This window comes from Myotis myotis, unplaced genomic scaffold (genome assembly GCF_014108235.1).
Source record: "Myotis myotis isolate mMyoMyo1 unplaced genomic scaffold, mMyoMyo1.p scaffold_m19_p_2, whole genome shotgun sequence".
Lineage (NCBI taxonomy): Eukaryota > Metazoa > Chordata > Mammalia > Chiroptera > Vespertilionidae > Myotis > Myotis myotis.
The window spans coordinates 56,663,547-56,680,129 of NW_023416324.1; the positions used below are offsets into that span (position 1 = coordinate 56,663,547).

At 38.1% G+C, this 16,583-nt stretch overlaps 1 pseudogene; it reads right to left on the bottom strand.

Moving 5' to 3' along the window:
• Nucleotides 1-4,639: 4,639 nt before the first annotated feature.
• LOC118676803 lies at nucleotides 4,640-5,212 on the bottom strand (annotated as a pseudogene).
• Nucleotides 5,213-16,583: the final 11,371 nt, after the last annotated feature.

The window sequence follows — 16,583 nt, forward strand, 5'->3', positions numbered from 1 at the left end:
TTAAAAGTGATTAAAGGATTTTATATTTAGTACTAGAGGCCCGGTGCACAAAATTTGTGCACTCGGGGGGGGGGGGTCCCTCAGCCCGGCCTGTGCCCTCTCACAGTCTGGGACTCCTCGGGAGCTAACGACCTGCTGGCTTAGGCCTGCTCCCGGGTGGCAGAGGGCAGGCCCAATCCCTAGGTGCAGCCCCTGGTCAGGCTCAGAGCAGGGCCGATTGGGGAGTTGGGGCACCGCCCCATCATGCACAGAGCAGGGCAGATTGGGAGGTTGCGATGCCACCCTCAGTCACGCTCAGGGTAGGGCCAATTGGGGGGTTGGGACACCGTCCCCTGTCACACTCAAGGCAGGGTCGATGGGGAGGTTGTGGCGCCACCCCCTGTCACGCACAGAGCAGGGCCAATCAGGGGGTTGGAGCACCGCCCTCTATCACCCAAAGAGCAGGGCCGATCAGGGGGTTGGGGCGCCGCCACTCTCACACTCAGGGCAGGGCCGACGGGGAGGTTATGGCTCTACCCCATCACACACAGAGCAGGACCCGTGGGGGGGGGGGTTGGGGAGCTCCCCCCTATCAGGCACAGAGCAGGGCTGCTCAGGGGGTTGGGGCCCTGCCCCCTGTCACACACAGAGCTGCAGGGCGATCAGGGGGTTTGGGCGCTGCCCCCTGTCATGCTGATCCCGGTGCCGGGAGGCATATTACCCTTTTACTATATAGGGTAGAGGCCTGGTGCATGGGTGGGGCCAGCTGGTTTGCCCTGAAGGGTGTCCTGGATCAGGGTGGGGGTCCCCACTGGGGTGCCTGGCCAGTCTGGGTGAGGGGCTGAGGGCTGTTTTCAGGCTGGGAGTGACTGAAGTTCCCAACCGCTTCTTTTTTTTTTTTCTTTTTTTTTTTTTTATTCTGGGCCAGCTTTACCTTGAGGCTTGGCTCCAGCTCTTAGGCCTCCGTGGCTGAAAGTAGGTTTCTGGCCTTTGCTTACAATGTTGCGAATCTGCTGACTGAAGTCCAGCAGTATTTGTTACAATGTTTCTTAAACTGCCCGCTCAGAGGCCTGCAGCCGCAGACGGGGAACGTTGGTTTCCTCCAACGATCCTCCCATCCTCCGTCACTGAGGCAAGCAAACCTCATGTTAGTTTCAAGCTGCCTGGCTGCTGGCCGCCATCTTGGCTGACAGTTAATTTGCATATCTCGCTGATTAGCCAATGAAAAGGGTAGCGGTCGTACACCAATCACCATGTTTCTCTTTTATTAGTGTAGATATCTATGCCAAAAACTACACATTATTTCCTCCCAGAAATATCTGCATTATAAATATGTTTAGTAAGTAAATATTCAGGGGGGATGTACTACACTTAACAAATATTTATTTTCAGTTGATAATTGGCTTTAAGAAATTTTATAAAAGCACTTGACATGATTAATTTTTATATACTTCTATGCCAGTTACAAGGGGCCAGCTGGGAAAAGGGGAATGTGTGTGTGTATAGGGTAGAAGGATGAAAAATACATTTATGAGTAGACTCTGATCCAGTCATTGTGCTTGATGCACATTTCTTTTTTGGGGGTTAGGGGATGGCAGTGGTAAGTAGTCTTAGTTTTATTTATCTAATTGCCTCAAATTTAATACACCTTCACTGGGGAAAATGTGGAGGGCAAAAAAAAAAATATAGAACTATACCCTTTCTCTGTATCTGTCCTTACTATGTAAAAATTTTAAATTAATATAATACAGTTCTTAATAATTAATTAATCAATTAGAAGGACAATTCACTTATAACACTATATTAGTTTCTGGTGCTCAAGATAGTGATTTAATACTTGTATACATTGCAAAATGATCACCACAGCATGTCTAGCTACAATTTGTCACCATACACAGTTACAAATTTTTTTTATTGTAATAAGAATTTTTAAGATTTACTCTCTTAGTAACTTTAAAATGTTACTTTTCAAATAACAGTGCCATGTTGCTAACTATAGTTAGCCGCTGTACATTATATCTCCATGACTTATTTATTTTATAACTGTAAGTGTAGACCTTTTGATTCCCTTCACAGATTTCATGCCCCTGCCTCCATCTCTAGCAACCACCAATCTGTTCTCTATATCTATGAGTTTGGTTTTTTATGTTTTTATTTGTTTTTTATTTTACAAATACATTTGTCTTTGTCTTATTTCACTTAGCATAATGTATTCAAGGTTCATCCATGTTGTCACAAATGGCAAGATTCCATTTTTTATGGCTGAGTAATATTCCATTATATTCCACATCTTCTTTATCCATTCAGTCATTGATAGGCCCTTAGGTTGTTTCCATATCTTGGCTATTGTAAATAATGCTGCAATGAACATCTGGGTGCATATATCTCTTTGAATTGGTGTTTTCAATTTGTTTGCATAAACACCTGAAGTGGAATTGCTGGATCATTTCGTAATTTATTTTTTTGTTTCTTCTTGAAGAAACGCTATACTGTTTTCCATAGCGACTGCACCAATTTACAATCCCACCAACAGTGCACAAGAGTTCCCTTTTCTTCACATCCTTACCATCACTTATTATTTTTCTTGTCTTTTTGATGATAGCCATTGTAACAGGTATGAAGTGATATTTCATTGTGGTTTTAATTTACATTTCCCTTATGATTATTGATGTTAAACATATTTTCTTATTCTTATTGGCCATCTGGAGGTCTTCTTTAGAAAAATGTCTATTCAGGTACTCTATTCATTTTTTAATTGGATTGTTTTTTTTGTAATTGAGTTGTATCAGTTCTTTATATATTTTGGGTATTAACCCCCTACTGGATATATGATTTCCAAATATTTTTATCCTATTCAGTAGGTTGCCTCTTCATCCTGTTGATAATTTCCTCTGCTTTGCAGGAGATTTTTAGTTTGATTTAATCCCATTTGTTTATTTTTACTTTTGTTGCCTTTGCTTTTGGAATCAGATCCAAAAAATCATTGGCAAGACTGATGCCAGGGAGCTTACTTAAGCCTATGCTTTCTTCTTGGAATTTTATGGTTTCAAATCTTATGTTCAAGACTTTAACCCATTTTGAGTTAATATTTGTGTATAGTGTAAGACAGTGGCCTGGTTTCATTAATTTGCATCTGGCTGTCCAGTTTTCCCAAAAACTTTTATTCAAGAGCCTTTTTTTCTATTGTATAGTCTTGCCTCCTTCCTATAGATTAATTAACCATGAATGTGTGGTTTTTTTCTGGTGATACACATTTTTTTTAATCCTCAAGAAACCCCATGAGACATGTATTATTATCACTATTTTACAATGAAACTGAAGTAAAGAAAAAGGCGTTGTGATAAAAGGTGTTTATTACATAATAACTGTAATATTAAATGTTAATATTATAGAGGATTATGTCAGCATCCCCCTTTTTGCTCCCCCTCACTCCACAGAGCCCTCTAACAACTGTTAGGAGAATGGCACTGATAACATGTTGGTTGGGCAGAGAAGATAAACATCTAAGACAGTCAATCTCTCCAGTGAGATCTAAGTTTAATTTTTATCATGGGGATGTTAAGTGACTTTACTCTGTGAATTCCCAAAGTGCAGCATACAAATGTGATGCTAGAGGCTTGCAAATTCCCAGTTTTTAAAATGATTGGTATCACTTTCATTCAGTGGGATAGTGAAGAAGGTTATGGAAAGAAAAAATTACAAAGAATGAAATAGTTCAGCACTTGGGGGCAGCCAGCAGAAGTTGTAGCTTCAGAAGTCACTCAGCTCTGGACATGAACGCTTCCTTATACAGTAGGAAGGGCTCTCGTGCCATGTTCATGTTTCATAAGTCAGAGTGATACTCTGGCTTAGGTATTTTGTGCCTTCAGGATTTCTATGTCCATATACTACTTCAAAACTGTACAGTATGAGAGACTATCCATTTATATTGCTGAAACAAAGTTTTCCTTGGTCAAAATCTGTAAGAGGATAAAAAACTGGTTAGCTTGTTTAATAATTTGAAAAATGGTTGAGCTGGAGCAAAACCTTTTTGCAAGGTATACTTACTAGAATTTCTTAACATTATTTAGGGAAGTACAGTTCTTGATAAGCAGAGCATAGTTGTTGTTTTTTTTATGTTTGTGACTTTTTCTGTGTACTATTCTCTTAGATACTAATTATATAAGAAAAAGACTAGAGCCAAGAGCCATAAAATAAACATCCCAAGAGTCACCAATACCACTACGTATCCTTGATCTTTGCGAGAATAAATCAAGATGGCATACTGCCTCCTGAACATTCATATTCATCAAAAAGAAGGATAATCAGGAAGGACTGAGTAAGTCACTTAGAGACTAGATTCAGTAAGGGTTAAATTGTTGCTTTATTTTCCAGTGTTAACTTGCTTGTTCCTCAAGTGAAATATATTTCTTGTGCCCACATTCCTAGGAAGTGCTCGATGTGGTTTCATCCTTGAATTTCTGAGACTAGGTGAGAAGATGTTAAATGGAAACTAGCTGAGAAGGAAAACTTCATCATTCTCTGGCATGGATTTTCTGGCATGGATTTTTTTTTTCCTTATTGCAAAGACAAAATTTAATTTTTAATCCTTAGTTTGATTTAAACACTGCTTTTAGTACATGCTGATACCAGCCTTGCAGAAAGGGCTCCGGAGAGATGTTCATAGCAGCACACACCTGTGGCTCTTCTTTGGTTCTGGAGGCTCCAGGGAAATCTGTATTGCTTCGTGATACACATTCTCTAGGTCTCTCTGTGTGAGTGCAGAACACTCCACATACCTGACGGCCTTCAAGTCACCGGCCGGCTTTCCAGCATACTCTGGAGTGGTAGGTTTCTGTTTGTTCTTGCAAATTTCTCAATAGCAGAGGGTTCATCTATGAGAGCAATTTGGGACCCAACAAGCAAGAAAAAGGTTTTTAGAGAGCGGTAAGTTATCCCAGACACCCATTTTTCTTTCACATTTTCACATGAGGAAGGAGAGACCACTGAAAAACAGACTAGAAAGACAACTGTTTGTGGATAACTCTGCGGTCATAATTTGTCATACTCCTCTTGCCCTGCAGTATCAAAAAGTGCAAGAGTATATGGCTCTCCACCAACCATAACTGTGACTGCATAGTTGTCAAAAACAGTGGGTACACACTCAGATGGAAATTTGTTTGTTATGTAGGGTCAGGAGACATGTTTTACCAACAGCGCCATCACCCACACAATGCCACTTCCTTGTCTGCATTGCCGAAACAGTTTTCTATCCTCTTTATTTCAAATCTGATGATGACCTCAGCTTCTCCACCGGGGTGCTGGCAGCACTGCCTCATTCTGACATGCATTTAAGAAATTCCTTCTGGCCCGCAGAGAACTTTTATCTTAGACCAAATTTGTGCTCTCTGTGATCATCTGTTATTCATCTCTAATTCTCATAATTTTCTCTTCCTACAGCAAAATAAGTAAACTTAAGCATTGATTCATAGTAAAAATAGTTAGGATTAACCCATGAAATCAGGTTTCTAGGATTAGTCATAACCCAGGATAACCCAGTGGAAAGACACAGTATATTAAATGTGTCCTTTACCAGTAAAATAGAAAACAGAACAAAGAAAATGGAGAAAGTAATTTGGGTATAGTGTGTTTCAGACTAACTGGTTGGTTTCTCTTGTATGCCTGTTTGATTAAAAAATTATTTTCTATGTAAATCCCTGGAAATTTTGCAGATGAAATTTTCCAGAATGTCAGACACGTGGACCGCTGAAATAAAATCTCCCTCTTGATTGTAATAACATAGTTATGGCGCCTTGTTCTTATTGTCAATTACTTGGAGAAGAGAATGGCTGATTTTAGCCTATTTAGACAACCTGAGATTTTGGAGGTAACAAAGTTCTACACTTTTTTCCAGAAATGGGTGCTGCTCTTTCTATCCTTTCCCCACCTCTCCACGAAGCTGAAGCAGAAAGAGAAAGAAGGAATGAATACAATGCCATCGTCACATTGATGGGTGAACCTATAGGACTGAGAGCTTCTAATACAGTGGTTCTCAACCTTCCTAATGCCGCGACAACAGTTCCTCATGTTGTGGTGACCCCAAACCATAAAATTATTTTCGTTGCTACTTCATAACAGTAATTTTGCTACTGTATGAATCGTAATGTAAATATTTGATATGCAGGATGTATTTAGGCGACCCCTGTGAAAGGGTCATTCGACCCCCACAGGGGTCGCGACCCACAGGTTGAGAACCGCTGTTCTAATAAGAAGTGGGTCACTCTTCCAGTGACTACTGAAGATGAAGAAAAGTTTACTCTACCCGTAGGAAATCTCAGTTAGCTAATAGAGTAGGCTTCCTTGTGACTTAACTCCAATGGCATTTCTTGCTGCAGCTGTGGTGCCTCTACCAACAACTTCACAGCTTACCTCACTCTGTTGTTGCTCAGTACAAAAGTCACAGAGAAGTGTTGAGGAAACAGGAATTTATTGTCTCACCACAGAAAATTTAAAAACACAACCTTAACCCAGGTTTTAAACAAAGATTTAAACTAGATTCATGTCTAGTTAGTGGAGTGCAGTCGTTTTTTATAGCAGGAATTTTGCAGTGGTGCTATTGATCGTATAAATTTGTAAGAGAGAACCTACAGGGGCAAAGAGCCTTGGCTAAAATTCAAGATAGTCCTCCATGGAATAAAGTTTCTGAGTTAAGATTTTTAGGATACTTCTGGAAATATGATTGTGCACCATATTGTGCCTATAATTTTACTCTTACCATGCATTCCATTAAGTATAAATAAAGTTAATTATCTGTAGAGATAGTAGGGCACAAAGTATCTAAAATAGATATTTACATAGATTGAAAAGAAGATTAAATAATATCAATAAACTAGTAGCCCTTTACTTTTTCTAGAAAGAAGTAGCATTGCTCTAAAAAGGAAGGAACTCTTACCATTTGCAACGTCATGGATGGAACTGGAGAGCATTATGCTAAGTGAAATAAGCCAGTCAATGAAGGAAAAATACCACATGATCTCACTCATTCATGGACAATAGAGACCATTATAAACTTTTGAACAATAATAGATACAGAGGCAGAGCTGCCTCAAACAGATTGTCAAACTGCAGCAGGAAGGCCGGGGAGGGTTGCGGGGCAGGAGGTAGGGGGGTAAGAGATCAACTAAAGGACTTGTATGCATGCATAGAAGCATAACCAATGGACATAAGACACTGGGGGATAGGGGAGGCTAGGGGACTGTCTAGGGCGGGGGGATAAAATGGACACATATGTAATACCCTTTGTAATACTTTAAGCAATAAAAAAAAAAAAAAGAAAGAAGTAGCATGGACAAAATTACTTACAAAAAAATGAATTCACAGTAATCAAATGTATCATTTAAAAGATATTCATAATTTTAGGGAAAAAATCAGATTCTTGTCAAAAACACTGCAAAAACCAGTGAAGTAAGGGTGCTGATGGAATAGCAAGTGAAGTGAAAACAAAAAATGGAGAAAAATTCCAGGTTTTGGAGATTCCTGAATTGAAGCTGTTCTGCCCTGAAACCAACTACAGCTGTTGGTCTGACCTATCAACCTGAACTGCATGAACAGTCAGGGAAGGGGACTGCCACAATGACCTTGGCCTGCTCATTACAGATGTCCACCCTCAGCTTTCCTCACTTCCTCCTAGTATAGAAGAAAAACAGAAATGCTTCATTGTTCTTTTGGTGTGTCTTTCCTTCTTTGATTCATTTTTTATTTTCCCTAAAATGCCTGTCTTTGATCTTGGTTCAATTTTCATGTAATGCCTGTTGCTAGAAGAAAAAGAAAAAGTGAGTTGTGTGCCTAACTATGTTATTTCTTCTACACTACAGCTTATTCCTCCTGAAAATAATATTCTAGCAGAAACCAGTTTGGCTCAGTGGATAGAGCGTTGGCCTTCGGACTGAAGGGTCCCGGGTTCGATTCCAGTCAAGGGCATGTACCTGGGTTGCAGGCACATCCCCAGTGGGGGAATGTACAGGAGGCAGCTGATCGATGTTTCTCTCTCATCGATGTTTCTAACTCTCTATCTCTCTCTCCCTTCCTCTCTGTAAAAAAATCAATAAAATATGTTTAAAAAAATATTCCAAGAAGATCTACTTTGTTCTTAATTTTCATTATTAGTTTGTAAAGCAATTGATTTTATTAAATGCTTTTAACAAACAGGATTTTTTTTTTTTTTTTAACGTTGTGACCTGGAACTGGTTAAATAAAACCCATTATGGAAGATCTTTTGCTAAAGATTTTAAATCATTAATCACACATCTCTTAAATGCTTCTGTAATGTATTTCTGGAATTAATGTGGTTGATATTTTAGAGATATTGCCTATACTTTTGATGTTTTAAAGAAGTTTTAAAAATACCAGGGTCTCATGAGGCCTACCCTTTCCAGAATAGTCAAGTACATTAATCACTAATAAAACGAACCCAATCTTTTTGATGTGTACCTCTTCAATATTCATTGACATCACAGTGTATTATGGAAGGCACTAGGTGGAGAATATTCTACTGAATGTTTTAGAAATCAATGTGGAAAATTTTAAAAGTGGAAATGAAGGCAGGGAAAAGTAGATCAGGAGAAAATCCATTTGCAATGTGCTTTTTATTTATAAATCATGAGTCTTGTGCCTTGATAAAATAAATAATAATGATTATTTAACAGATTAGGGAAGATATGTGATTCCATTTGGGATAAACTCAAGCTGCTTTGATGAGCATAAATGTTTATTAATCTTAAATTATGGTTTAGAATCCTGTGTCTCCAAAACTAGAACTGAAACCCATTCTGATGTGAATAAAATCAAGATGGAAATTTATCAGGCCAAGTATATGGAGTATTCTACAAATGAAACAGATTAAGCACTTCAATGTATCCGTTCTCCAGGACAGTCTGGGCCCTAGGCAAGAGTGATCAGGACACTCCCATCAGCACAGATTAAGGTGGGTAGGAGACATAGAAGCACAGCATGGAAGGAGAGCACTTCTTCCACTTGGATTCCTTATGTTAACCCAAGGGTTTTTGCCAAGTTTTTGATGTTTAAGACTGTAGTAAAAGGTAGAAATAAGGAAAGTATAAACCAAATAAGGAAAGTCTAGGGTTGTTTCCCATTTATTGAGGTGCTTATTATACTAAACTAGAGGCCCGGTACACAAAATTTGTGCACTGGAGGGGGGATCCCTCAGCCTTACCTGCACCCTCTTGCAGTCCGGGACCCCTCGGGGGATGTCCGCCTGCTGGCTCAGGCCCGCTCTCCCCAAGGAGTGGGCCTAAGTTAGTAGGTGGACATCCCACTCACAGTCTGGGACCCCTCGCTCCTTACTGCCCACCTGCTCACTGCCTCTTACTGGTCAGCTCGCTACTTCTTAGCACTGCTGTGGAGGCAGGAGAGGCTCCTGCCACTGTCGCTGTGCTCGCCAGCCGTGAGCCCAACTTCTGGTAGAGCGGCACTCTGGATGTGGGAGCACACTGACTGCCAGGGGGTAGCTCCTGTGTTAAGCATCTGCCCGCTGGTGGTCAGTGCGCATCATAGTGACCAGTGACATTCTGCTGTAAGGTCACTTAGGCTTTTATTATATAGAGTAGAGCAGAATGCACAAAGAGACCTGGGAAACAATGACAGTCTGATATTTTGATAACAGTCAAAGAGTGACTTGTCAAAGGCTGGTTAATTTCTGAAGCCAGCACTTAAGTCAATGAGTGAGAACTGTGCTTGACAATCTGAGATAGCATCTATGAAGCACAGTATTTGAGCTTTTGTGTATACAATAATATGGAGAAATAGGTATATCTAATGAACATAGAAATATGCTCTATATATTAAAGATTATTATGTAAAACAATCTTTATTACTATTTACATATTTTTCCACTTCCTTTTCTTTTTTCTTCTTTTGCCAAGCATGCGGTTCAATTTTAAGTTAATTACACAATGATGTGACTCCTCTAAAAAAGAAATAATTATTTTAGTAAAGATTTCATTTAACAAGTGGCCTCACCTTTACCAGAACTGTATATATTATTTCATTTAATCCATACAATATCACTGTGAGATAGGGATTCTTGATCAGTTTTATAAATCTGTTCAGATTATAAATCTGACACTGAGAGAAGTTTATAATCATGTCACTAGGATTGGTGCACAGTGGAGTCTGACTCTGAACCCCACATATTAAGTTAAAATGCCTGTTCATGTAACATGAAAGTACATGTACGCTATATGCACACACATATAGTACTGTTATATTTCTCCCTGAAATGCATATTCAGCTTAATCAATAAAATTTTATAATTGGATTCAAACTGCTTTAGTTCTTACATTCTGAATTGCTAACTGAAAATCTGTTTGAGGGGTGTATGGCCATACCACCCTGAACGCGCCCGATTTCGTCTGAAAATCTGTTGGAGGGAAAAATTGATGCTGTGAGACCTCAAAGAAGAATAATGAGAATCTCAATATATGTACTAGTAAAATCTAAAACAAAACAAAACAAAACGAGTGAAAATGGAGCTCATAGATAAAAAGAACAGATTCAAAGTTGTCAGAGTAGAAGATGGGGAGAAGGGGAAAGGATAATGGGATTGAAAAGGTACGAATTTCATATATAAAATAAATAAGTCACGAGGATGCTACATACAGCATGGAGACTATAGTTAACTAGAGGCTTGATGCATGAAATTCATGCACAGGTGGAGGAGGGGCCCTCAGCCCGGCCTGCACCCTCTTGCAATCCGGGACTGCTGGCTCCTAACCGCTCACCTGCCTGTCTGATTGCTCCAACCACTCTGCCTGCCTGTCTCATTGCCCCTAACCACTTGCCTGCCTGCCTGATCACCCTTAACCCTTCTGCCTGACTGATCACCCCTAATCACTTGCCTGCCTGCCTGATCGCCCCTAACTGCCACTGCCTCAGCCCCCACCATGGCTTCATCAGGACGGACATCTGGAATGACATCCAGAAGGTTGTTCAACTGTCCAGTCTAATTAGCATATTATGCTTTTATTATTATAGATAATACTGCATTGCATAGTTGAAGTTGCTAAGAGATTATATCTTAAAAGTTCTCATAAGAAAAAAATGCATAACTAAGTATGTTGATAAATGTTTACTAGACTTATTGTAGTTACCATTTCATAATATAAACAAATATCTAATCATTATGGTGTGTACCTGAAACTAAAATAATGTTGTATGTAAATTACACTTCAATAAAAAAAAGAATAATGAGAAAGCCACTGGTTCCATCGAGGATGATATCCCTTAGAACCCACTCTTTGCAGAAGCCCAATTATTGGCTATAAATAGATATTAAAGATATAAATACCTAACATTTAATGGGGACTAATTAACTCCAGTACTCTGGTTAATCTGTATAATATGGTTTCCAGCCAGTTTAGATCATTTTTCTCTCTTCATTACATATCTAGGTAAATTTGTTTAGTTTGCTATTTTTTAAATTTGCCCTCTAAAATAATTGTCATTACAATTTTGCTCAAGCACTTCCTTTTAACTAAAATCCCTCTTTACATTTCCATCTATTGAAATTCTACTTGTCTCAACTGGCACAACCATTGCTTTGAAGTTCCCACAATGCCCAATTAAGGCATAATTTCTTCATTCTTTGAATGCTTATGGTACTTTATCTTATCATTTTATGGCTTATGTATTGTATTTTTCACTCTGTTTATTCATATTCATTTTAAAATATCCTGGAGATAAAACTTCTTGCTTCATTTGTCTTTGCATTCTCCATAGGGCCTACCTTCCAGAGCTCAGTATATATTTACTGAATAAAGCAGGGTTCCTCAAACTACAGCCTGTGGGCCACATGCAAATACAAATATTGTATTTGTTCCCATTTTGTTTTTTTACTTCAAAATAAGATATGTGCAGTGTGCATAGGAATTTGCTCATAGTTTTTTTTTTAAACTATAGTCCGGCCCTCCAACAGTCTGAGGGACAGTGAACTGGCCCCCTGTTTAAAAAGTTTGAGGACCCCTGGAATAAAGGGTGATTGAGGAATAAAAATAAAAGCAATAGTCAGAGTAATTCCAAACCCAGTAGGGCAAAGAGTAGTTTTTACTAGAACCATTTGGGGACCCAGACAAGGTAAGTGCTTGTTCAGGGTCCCTTGGCGAGTGAGTCATGAAGTTAGTGATTATGAGATGTCAGGTCTTCTGACCACTTGTCCAGCATGCTTCCTCCACTAACCCACTTTCATGAGTCACATCAGCTCCAGAAAATCATCAACTATGCCAAATTTTTAGTGCTCTCCTACTATAATATGGTTAGGGATATTGCAGAAGATAACCCTTATTTTTTTAACTACACTTATATTTATCCCCAAATATTTTTATATTTTACTTTTCAATAACTTTCTTACTGAGATGAAAACACATAGGGTCAATTTCAGCATTTTAAATTTAGCAAAAAGTATTAATTTGTTTAGGTAATGAATTTTTTTAAGGGTAAATATGCATATCCATTATTTTTGTTGTGTGAAGAAATCTTTAATCTTGAAGATTTTGGATTAATTTATTCTATGGTTATAGTATGTCATCATAAAAGCAATGTGCAAAAATAATTATTCAAGTCTAATGTTATCTTGTGAGTACCTCCTTTCACTTTAGAGAAGAGCCATTTACCTAAGAGCTGTTGAAAAAGCATAGAACAAGTATGGAGTGGTCAAGTCTTGTAGTTTGCAACATGTGGGCTGCTCTCTGATTGCTGGGAAGGCAGTTCATTTGTGTAAAACATTTCATAAACATATTATGCATTCATACCATATCTGTAGGTTAAATAGATATGTTTCTCTATAAAAAGTTTTATTTCCAAATTTAGATGTGTGTTTAATAAAATGGTAACTCATTTAAAATTATTGGCTTCCAGTTGGAGAAAGATAAATATCACATGATCTCACTAATTTGTGGAATATAATGAACAACATAAACTGATGAACAAAAATAGATCCAGAGACAGATAAGCATTGAACAGTCAAACTGCAGAGGGAAGGCAGGGGAGGAGAGTGGTAAGAGATCAACCAAAAGATTTGTATGCATGCATATAAGTATAACCAATAGACACAGATGCTAGCGGGGTGAGGGCATGTGCTGGGGGGTGGGGTGGGAAGAGGTCAATGGGGGGAAAAGGAGACATATGTAATACTATATGTAATACTTTAAACAATAAAGAATTAAAAAATAAAATGATTGGCTTCTTTTTAAAAAATTATCTTTATGTTGAAAGTATTACAGATATTCCTTTTTCCCCCATTGATCCCTTCTAGCCCACATCTGCCTTCACCACACTATTGTCTGTACCCATGGATTATGCATATCTTAGATAATAAAGAGGTAATGTGAAAATTGACCCTCACTCCTCATGCCATCACAAGATGGCTGTGCCCACAGTGGAGGTGGAGTTCCCGTAACAAGCCGTAATGAGCTATCAGCAGGGACCTGAGGCTGCATGGTGCTGGGCCAAGGCGGGGGACCTGAGGCTGTGCCCCCTGCCCAGCAGGGCTTGATGGGGGACCTCAGGCTGTGACCCTGCCCGGGACCAGGCCAGAGGACCTGAGGGTGCACTGGGGACCTGAGGCTAGGCCCCCATGGATGGGCGGGGACTTGACTCTAGGTCCCATGGTGTGCCCCAGACTCTGACAGGAGGAAGATTTTCATATACATTTTACTAATTTTCTTTCATCTCTGAAACTTCTATTATAGAGAAAGGACAAATAGCATTATTAAAGTTTTGCCTCTAATTAATTCCCTTTTAATGTGTACAAATTTCATGCAACAAGCCACTAGTATGCATATAAATTCTGTGGTTAATTTCTTTCCACCTACCCCCACCTCCCTTTGAGATTTGTCAGTCTATTCCATGCTTCTATGTCTCTGAATCTATTTTGTTCATCAGTTTATTTTGTTCTTTAGATTCCACATATGAGTGAGGTCATGTGATACTTGTCTTCCTCTGACTGGCTTACTTTGCTTGGCATAATACACTCAAGGTCCCTCCATGCTGTCTCAAAGGGTAAGATATCCTTCTTTTTTACTGCTGTATAGTATTCCATGGTATAAGTGTACCACAGCTTTTTTTATTCACTCATCTACTGATGGGCACTTGGGGTGTTTTCGGATCTTAGCTGTTATTAATTGCACTGCTATGAACATAGGGGTGCATATATTCTTTCTTATTGGTGTTCTGCGTTTCTTAGGATACATTCCTAGAAGTGGAATCACGGGGTCATATGGCAGTTTTATACTTATTTTTTTGAGGAAACTCCATATTGTTCCATAATGGCTGCACCAGTCTGCATTCCCACCAGCAGTGTGTGAGGGTTCCCTTTTCTCCACATCCTCACCTGCACTTGTCATTTGTGGATTTGTTGATGATAGCCATTCTGACAGGTATGAGGTAATACCTCATTGTCATTTTAATTTGCATCTCTCTGATGACCAATAACTTTGAGCATTTTCTCATATGTCTCTTAGTCATGTATATGTCCACTTTGGAGAAGTGTCTATTTAGATCCTTTGACCATTTTTAAATTAGATTTTTTGTCTTCCTTTTGTTAAATTGTATGAGTTCCTTATATATTTTGGAAATTAACCCCTTATCAGATGTATCATTGGAAAATATGTTCTCTCATGCAATTTCTGTGAGTGATATTAATAATAGAGGAGGCTATGCATGTGTAGGAGCAGGGAGCATATGGGAAATCTCTGTACCTTCTTCTCAATTTTGGTGTAAACTTAATAGTGCTCTAAAAATACTATGAAAGTAATATCCAACCCAGAGACCCTTTTCAGATTTACAGATTGTTGAAATAGTGTATTATAACAAAAGGAAATCCCAGATCATATGTTACATTCAGTTGCCATGTTTCTTTATTTTCTTTACTCTGAAAAAGTGTTTATAGTTATTAAATTAAAATATAATTTGAATATAAAATATATGCTGTGTCTGAAGGGCTATATGAAAATTTTTTATAATTGTATATATGTATGTAATTATAATGCAAAACACAACATACCGTATTTCCTCACCCCAGAAAAAGCTTCCCTTTGTGCTTTTTTCTAGTTAATTCCCTTTCTGATTTATATCACCACAGGTTAATTTTGCCTATTCTTGGAAGTAACATAGGTGGAATTCATGGCTTCTTTCACTCAGCAAATATTTTTGAGATTAATTCATGTATAACAATTTTTTCCCTTTGAGCATTTATTTATGTTTTCTGGTTGATGGACATTTAGCCTGTTTTGGCTTATTATAATAACTAGAGGCCTGGTGCATAAAATTCATGCATGGTTAGGGTCCCTAGGCCTGACTGGCGATCAGGGCCGATCGGGGCCTTCCTTCATTCCGCGCTGTCCCTGGTGGTCAGCGCATGTCATAGCAAGCAATCAAACTCCCAGTCTCCCAGTTGAATTTGCATATTAGGCTTTTATATATATAGATAATAAGCCATGTTTTGGCTATGAATAAAGATAAGTCTTTTGTTGATATCCAAGCTTTCATTTTTCTTAGCTAAATAGGAGTGGAGTTGCATGGAATGTTAAGTATCTTTTTATGTGCTATTGACCATTTATCTGTCTTCTTTTGCGAAGTGTCTAATCAAATCTTTTGCCCATTTTCTAATTGTGGTGTTGTTGTTGTTGTTTTTTTTTTTGCTGTTTTATTGTTTTTGTAAGAGCTCTTCATGTAATCTATATATAAATATTGTCAGCTGTATGTATGGCAATTTTTTTTTTCAATCTGTGACTTGCCTATTTATTTTTTTAGTGGTGTCTTTGGATGAATAAAACTTTTACATTTTGTTGAAGTCCAAGATTTTTTTCTTCTTGCGTCCAGGAAATCTTTGCCTACTTAAAAGAAAATATGTATTTTTATATTTTATTCTAAGAGCTTTTGGCTAGGGGTTTTGTTAGGTTTATACATTTTATCAAATGATTTTTTTGAATATGGGATATGTAAGGGTCAAAGTTTGTTTATTCCTATATGAATATCCAGTTGTTCCAATATCATTTGTTAAAAACACTTTCCTGATCCCATTAAATCGTCTTGACACCTTAGTTGAAAACCAATTGAATGTGTATGTGTGGGTCTATCCCTAAGCTCTATTATTTTTTTTCTATTGGTTTATCCTTATGTCGACACTGCATTTTTGTTTTACAGTAGCTTTATGGTAAATCGCAAAGTGAATTTGAAAGCAGGCAGAAGTCCTTCAACTTTTTTCTTTTTTCAAGATTGTGTGCAATTCTAGATGCTTTACATTTCTATATAAATGTTAAATCAGTTCATCAATTTATCCAAAAATCCTGCTGAAATTTAGTAATGATTATATTGACTATAAGATCATTTTGGGAAAATGGACATCTTAGTCTTATCTATGATAACAACTATAATATAGGTCTTCTCTAATTTCTCTCAACAATGTTTTGTATCTCAGCTATTTTTCTCAAATTGGGTTACCTAAGAAAGTACTTTGTCTTTTTTGGAAATAAACATATTCTAACCCTTAAGTTAATCAGCAATTTGGATATTGAAAGCAAATGGATCTGTTTAGGGAAATAAATTCTTTA